We start from the raw sequence: 8,223 nt of genomic DNA, 5'->3' as shown, positions 1-8,223 counted from the left end.
CGCTGCTAACCTCCTTCTGCTAATGTTTTCTTCCTCTGCCTCCCTTGTTCACCAACAAAGCCCTTCTCTGCAGCTCACTTGTTCAGGTTTTGCCCTAATTTAGGAAAGCTGACTCTCTGAGTATACGCACGTGGACTCTCAGAGCCACAGACATATATGGAAGTTTCTTCCATAGCAGTTTCCCTTGGTCTATCACAGTGAATAGAATTTTTAAAAATATAAATAAATTGTATGAAATTTCTGTGTCTTCTGAAAACAACTGGAGTAACACCAAATTTGGAGGGTTTGTTTGAGCGTTTCTGTTTGAAAATACAGACTGTGTACCCTATGAGGAATTGCCTTGTGAATATACCTCAAAGAGACATGCCGTCACCCTCCAGGACAGCTGAACCAGAGTTCATGGAGGGGCCAGGCTATTATAGATGCCCTTGAAAGAAATAAATCACGGTCAGGTCTTCACCATGAACCCCTGACTGAAAGTCACAATGGCAGCTTCTTAGAAAAGAAGGCATTGCTTTGTAGTCAAGCTGCTGCTCACAAGTACAACTCCATGTGGCATTCAGGAGTGCAGCATTAGAGATTTCTTTGTGTAGTGATTGCTTTTTAACTCACCTGAGGCATGCGGGGCGGGGCCAGCATTTCACAAGTATAACCCACGTAGCACATCCTGTTTTCCTTCTTTCCCCACTGGGCACAGGGACTGTTCACTCTTCTAGACAACCACATTGTGCATTGGTAAAACATTCTATGAATTATTTCCTCTACGGTAAAAGTAGTTATTTCTTCCTTTGTATTTCCATTCTTAATGACATAATGATAGAATAGTCTATTACAATTAATGATAGCAACAAGTAACATATACTGGGTGCTTAATATTTCTCAGACAGTGTCAAGCACTTACATTTTATAATATATAAAATGTTTCATTTAACCTCTTTGAAGTATATAATTCAGTGCTTTCCAGCATATTCACAGAGTTGTGCAACCATCATTCCTATGTAATTTTAGAAAATTTTCATCACTCCAAAAAGAAACTTTGTACCTGTTAGCAGTTAGCATACCCTCATTCACATCTCCAGTGCCAGGCAACTACTAATTATCTTTGTGTCTCTGTGGACTTGCCATTCTGGACACATCATACTGTCTGGCTGAAATGAGCAGAATCTAAAAGTAGCTAAAGAAGATGTGAGAGGAAAAGATTTTGGTTTCATCTGCTATCTTTTATTTCTTTTCTTTAAAAAAATATTTTTATTGATTTCAGAGAGGAAGGGAGAGGGAGCGAAAGATAGAAACATCAATGATGAGAGAGAATCATTGATCGGCTGTCTCCTGCACACCCCATACTGGGGATGGAGCTTGCAACCCAGGCATGTGCCCTTGACTGGAATTGAACCTGGGACCCTTCAGTCTGCAGGCTGATGCTCTATCCACTGAGCAAACCAGCTAGGGCTGTCTGGCTTCTTTCACATAATACAATGTTTCTAAGGTTCATCACTGTTGTAGTATGCATCAGTACTTTCTTATGGCTAAATAAGATTCCACTGTATGGATACACTACACCCATAAATCAATTGAATGACATTTGGTTTGTTTCCACATCTTGGCTATTTAGAATAGTGCTGCTATGAACATTTAAGTACAAGTTTTTATATGGGCATCTGTATTTTCTCTTGGGTGTATATCTAGGAGTGGAACTGTTAACCCAGGCATGTGCCTTTGACTGGAATTGAACCTGGGACCCTTTGGTCCACAGGCAACACTCCTTATTCACTGAGCCAAACCAGCGAGGGCAACACTGTTTAACTTTATAAAAACTGCAAATCTTCTTTCCAAAGATGCCACTTCATTTTACAGTTCACCAGCAATATACACTGAGTGGCCAGATTATTATGATCTCTGAATGCATAATAATCTGGCCACTCATTGTGTATTCTATCTAATAAAATAGTAATATGCAAATTGACCATACCTCCACTGCACCCACAAGCCATGCCCATGAGCCAATCAGGAGCAAGTATGCAAATTAACCCAAATAAGATGGCTGTGGCCATGGAGGCCACGGAGGCTTGAGTTTCCCCGGCAATGGAAGAAGCCAAGCTTCCTGCACACCCTGGCCAGCCCAGGCCTCCGCTGAAGGCTACGAAGTTTCAATTATAGAAGATAAATAAATCCCAACAAAAATGGATGCGGCCACGGAGCAAGCAGGAGGCTTGGGTTTACCCGGTGATGGAGGAAGCCAAGTTCCTGGCCTTCCCTGGCCTTCCCTGGCCTCCACTGAAGGCTACAAAGTTTCAATTATAGAAGATAAATAAATCCCAGATACCAGAGCCTCTGCTTGGGTCACCAGGGTGCGTGGCCGGCTTGAAAACCACCACAGGCCCCTCGCCTTGGCCACCCCACGCACCAAGGGAACCCCCACCCTGATCTGGGACATCCTTCAGGGCAAACCAGCCAGCCCCCACACATGCACCAGGCCTCTATCCTACCTAATAAAAGAATAATATGCAAATTGACCATCACTCCAACACACAACATGGCTGCCCCCATGTGGTCAAAGAGGCTGCCCCCATGTGGACACAAGATGGCTACCACAAGATGGCCAGCAGGGGAAGGCAGTTGGGAGGGATCAGGCCAGCAGGGGAGGGCAGTTAGGAGGGACCAGGCCTGCAAGGGAGGGCAGTTGGGGTTGACCAGGCCGGCAGAGGAGGGAAGTTGGGGGCAACCGGGCCTGCAGGAAAGGGCAGTTGGGGGAGACCCAGACCTGCAGGGGAGAGCAGTTGGGGGGGGGGGAACCAGGCCTGCAGGGGAGGGCAGTTAGTGGTGACCAGGCCTGCAGGGGAGGGCAGTTAGGGGCAATCAGGCTGGCAGAGGAGCAGTTAGGTATCAATCAGGCTGTCAGGGGAGTGGTTAGGGGGTTATCAGGCTGGCAGGCAGAAGCGGTTAGGGTCAATCAGGAAGGCAGGCAGGGGAGCAGTTGGGAGCCAGCAGTCCTGGATTGTGAGAGGGATGTCCGACTGCCCGTTTAGGCCCGATCCTACCTGGATATCCCTCGAGGGGTCCCAGATTGGAGAGGGTGCAGGCTGGGCTGAGGGACACCCCCCCCCCTGTGCACGAATTTTGTGCACCGGGCCTCTAGTATATATATATATATATATATATATATATATATATATATATATATATATATATATACTGAGGCCTGGTGCATGAATTCGTGCATGGGTGGGGTCCAGCCAGCCTGGCCAGGGGGAGGGGACATGGGCGGTTGGCCAGCCTGCCTGCTGGTCGAACTCCTGGTAGAGGGGACAATTTGCATATTAGCCTTTTATTATATAGAATATACACTGAGTGGCCAGATTATTATGCATTTAAAGATCATAATAATCTGGCCACTCAGTGTATATGTGGGTTCCAATTTCCCCATACTTTCTCCAAACTTGTTATTGTCTATTTGACTATAGTCATTCTAATTTGTGTGAAGTGATATCACATTGTGGCTTTAGTGATATCACATTGTGGTATCACATTGTGGCTTTAATTTGCATATCTTAATGACTAAAGATGTCAAACATATTTTCAAGTGCTTATTGGCCTTCTGTGTATTTTTTGGGAAAATGTTTATTCAAAGTATTTTCCTAGATTTTAATTGGGTATTTTTTTTATTATTATTATTATTGAATCGTAAGTGTTCTTTATGTTTTTTGAAAATATATTCTCTCATTCCTGGATTATCTTTTTACTTCCCAGATCATTAGCAGTATGAAAGTTTTTGTTTTTATTTTTATAGACTCTATTTTATCTATTTTTCTGTTATTGCTTATCCTTTTGATATTTAAAAAAATCATTGACAAATACAATGTCAGAAGTATTTTTACTCCTATGTTTTCTTCTAAGAGATTTATAGATTTGGCTTTTATATATTAGGTCTATTTTTGGTTTACTGGGTCCATTTTAGATTAATTTTTGTGTATAGTATGAGGTCGGAGTCCAACTTCCGTCTTTTGCATGTGGATATCCAGTTGTTTCAGCACTATTTGTCTAAAAGACTATTGTTTCCTCATTGAATTGTCTTGTTGAAAATCAATTGGCCATAAATGTGTTTGTTTTTAGGCTCTCAATTCTGATGTATATGTCTATCCTCATGTAGACATATCTGGGAGTACCACACTATCTTGACTATCATATATTTTTATCTCTAGCAGTGTCTTTTCTAAATTTGTTCTTCCTTTTGGAGATTGCTATGGCTGTTCTGGGTCCCTTGCATATCTATTTGGAATTTAGAACTCACTTGTTGATTTCTACATAAAATTAGCTGGGATTTTAATAGACATTAAATTGAATCTGTAGATCAGTTTTGTGAATATTTTCATCTTAACAATATTAAGTCTTCTGATCCATGACCATGGAATGCCTTTCCATTTACTTAGATGTTCTTTGATTTATTTAACAATGTTTAATAGTTTTCAGTGTACAAGCCTTGCAATTCTCTTTGTTATTTTATTTTTTGATGCTATTGTAAATAGAATTGCTTTCTTCATTTCATTTTCAGATTGTTCAGATACTGCATCATAATGCAATAGCTTTTTACAAATTGATCTTCTACCTTGCAAACTTATTGATATAATTTAACTCTAATAGTTTGTATATATGTGTGTTTTTAGAAGTTTCTGTATATAAGGTTATTGTCATCTGTGAATAGAAAACAGTATTACCGCTGCATTTTCAATCATGATGCCTTCTCTTTTTCTTGCCTAATTGTCCTGGCACAAACCTCCAGTACAATATTAAGTGGAAGTGGCAAAAGTGAATATCCTAGTCTTGTTCCTAATCTTAAAAGAAAAGTTTTGGTCTTTCACCATTAAGTATAACATTAGTGTAAGTTCCTGATAGAAGCCACTTATCAGAATGAAGAAGTTCTCTTCTATTTTTTTGTTTGTCAGTAGTATTATTTTAAAAGGGTATTGGAATTTGTGATTCTTTTTTTCTGAAACTATTGAGAGGACCATGTAAGTTTTATGTTTTATTTATTAATATGATATATTACATCAATTGATTTTCAAATGTTAAACAAACCTTATATATGTAGTATGTAGTCCTGACCTGGCTGGGATGGAACCTGCAGCCCAGGTACGTGCCTTGACCAGGAATCAAACCTGTGACCATTTGATGCATGGGCCAATGCTCTAATAACTGAGCCACATTGGCCAGGGCCTTTTACTTTTAACCTATTAGATCTTTGTATCAAAGGCAAATTTATTTTACACAACATATAGTTAGATCAATTTTTTAAATTTAACAATCTGTGCCTTTGACTTGAATGTTAATTTACATTTAATGTAATTAATGATAAGACAGGACTTACATCTGCCATTTGCAATTTGAAAAATTTACGTATTTTTGTTTCTTTATTTAATTACTACTTTCTTTTTTTTCTAGACCTTTTATATTTTAATTACTACTTTATTTGCCTTAAATATATATTTTCCTAGTTGACCATTTTCATTTCCTTGTCATTATTTTACTATGTTTTTGAGTAATTATTTTAATAGTTACTATAAGTGATTAATATCTTATAGCAAATATCTTATGCATGCATTTTGCTATAAGATATTAATCACTTATAGTGATTAATATCTTATAGCAAAATGCATGCATGAGTGGGGGCCCTAGTTTAGATTAATAAAAACAATTTCAGTAACATTCAAAAACTTGGCTTCTAAATAGCTTCATTGCCCTTCCCCCATTCTGGTGCTATTATAGTTGTACAAATTACATCTTTAAACATTATATTACTATCAATACACATTTATAAGTATTGCTTTTTGTAGTTGTCTTTTAAATCATGTAGGAGAAAAATAAGTTACAAATAAAAATACATTTATGTTGTTATTTTTATTTGTTTATGTAATTACCTTTAACTAATGTCTTTTATTTTTTTATAGATTTAAGTTCATCTCTATTGTTCTTTCATATCAGCTTTAAGTACTCCATTTAGTATTTCTTGTCAGGCATGTCTGCTAGCAGTGATTTTTTTCTTAGCTTTTGTTTATCTTGGGGTCTTAATTTCTCGTTCATTTTTGAAAATTAGCTTTGCTGTACATAGAGTTCTGGATTTCAGTCTTTTCCTTTAAGCAGTTTAAAAATGTGTTCACAGTGCATTCTGGCTGCCATTGTTTCTGATAAAAAAAAATCACCTGTTAATCTTTTATATATATTATTGTTGTTAGTATTATAGATATCTCCCACCCGCCACACCCCATTCTCCCCTCCTCCCAGCCCCTACCCACCCTCACAGGTCTTCACTACCCTATTGCCCATGTCCATGGGCTATGCATATAAGTATATAATTTTTTTGGTTTATCTCTTCTTCTCTTCCCCTCCCCCCCCCCCCCCCACACACACAACCCCACATCGAGGTATATCAGTCTGTTCCATGCCTCCAGGCTTCAGATCTTATTTTGTTGGTCAATTCATTTTGTTCATTAGATTCCACAAATAAGTGAGATCATGTGATAGTCATCTTTCTCAGATTGGCTTTTTTCACTTAGCATAATATTTTCCATCTGTTCATCTTAGTGAGGATTCCATATACTTTTATCTTGCTATTTTCAAGGATCTCTCTGTCTTTGTCTTCTGACAATTAATTATAATGTATCTAGCAATTAATTATGATGTATCTCTTTGAGTTTATCCTACTTGGAGTTTGTAGAGCTTCTTGGATGTATAGATTAATATTTGTCATCAAATTTGGGGTATTTTCAGCCATTATTTCTTCAAATATTCTTACTACCCATTATCCCTCTTCTTTCTTCCTGGAATTCCTGTTATGTATTTTGTATGCTTGCTGGTGTCTCATAGGATGGTATTCTATGACTCACCATAGGCTTTGTTTATTTTTCTTTATTCTTTTTTTGTTCTTCAAATTTGGTTATCTTAATTGGACTACTTTTAAGTTCACTGATTTTTTTTTCTTCTGCCAGTTCAAGTCTGCTTTTAAGCCCTTCTGCTGATTTTTTTAAAATTTGAGTTTTTGTTCTTTTCAATGCAACAATTTCTATTTGATTTGTTTTTGTGTCTTACTGGTTGTTGGTATTCTCTATTGGGTGAGACATCATTCTCATACTTTCCTTTTACTCTGTGGACATGATTTCTTTTAGTTATTAAACACTAGAAGCACGGTGCACGAAATGCATGCATGAGTGGGGGCCCTCAGCCTGGCCTGCACCCTCTCACAATCCGGGACCCCTCAGGGGATGTCCAACTGCTGGTTTAGGCCCAGTCCAACAGGAATCCCTGCAGGACTGGGCTTAAACCGGCAGTCGGACATCCCTCTCGCAATCTGGGACTGCTGGCTCTTAACTGCTTGCCTGCCTGCCTGCCTTATTGCCCCTAACCACTCGCGTGCCTGCCTGATCACCCCTAACCACTTGCCTGCCTGCCTCATCGCCCCTAACCACTCTGACTGCCTGCTTGATCTCCCCTAACTGCTCACCTACCTGCCTGATGCCCCTAACTGCTCACCTGCCTGTCTGATCGCCCCTAACCACAGCTGCCTGCCTGATCACCCCTAATTGCCTCTGCCTCGGCCCCTGCCACAGCGGCTTCGTCTGGAAGGACATCTGGAATGATGTCCAGAAGGTCATTCAGCTGTCTGGTCTGATTAGCATATTATGCTTTTATTATTATAGATACTTAGAATACTTTATTTAAAATATTTATCTCTCAGTCTGGGCTTTCTCAGGGACAGTTTCTAGTTTCTATTAACTGCTTCATTTTCTTTGTAATTCTTGTTTTCTTGCATTCACCTTGTTGTTGTTGAAAACTGTACATTTATAATAATATAATGTAGCAAGTCTGAAAATCAAATCCTCTCTCCCCCAGAATTTATTGTTGCTGCTGTTTGTTGTTGCTGGTGCTGTTTGTTTATTTTATGAAATAATTATTTTTCTAATGTAGCCACAGACATCTCCACTCAGGTAGGTGGTCAGCTAATGATTGAACAGAGATTTCCTTAAATACCTAGAATCAGTAAGTCTTCCAGCCTTTGCTTAGGGCCTCAGTGTGTATGTTTGGGGGCATACATTTAACACTAAGGAAGGCAGTTTGCAATTCTGCCTTGGCCCTCACTTCCCATTTGTGGTGCAAGTTGATCAGAAATGAGAACTTAGGACTTTCTCATATCTTCCCTGGGCATGTGCATAGCCCTACATGTGCATATAGCCT

Source organism: Eptesicus fuscus, chromosome 10 (assembly GCF_027574615.1).
Source record: "Eptesicus fuscus isolate TK198812 chromosome 10, DD_ASM_mEF_20220401, whole genome shotgun sequence".
NCBI lineage: Eukaryota > Metazoa > Chordata > Mammalia > Chiroptera > Vespertilionidae > Eptesicus > Eptesicus fuscus.
Note: the sequence above shows the minus strand (reverse complement) of the source record.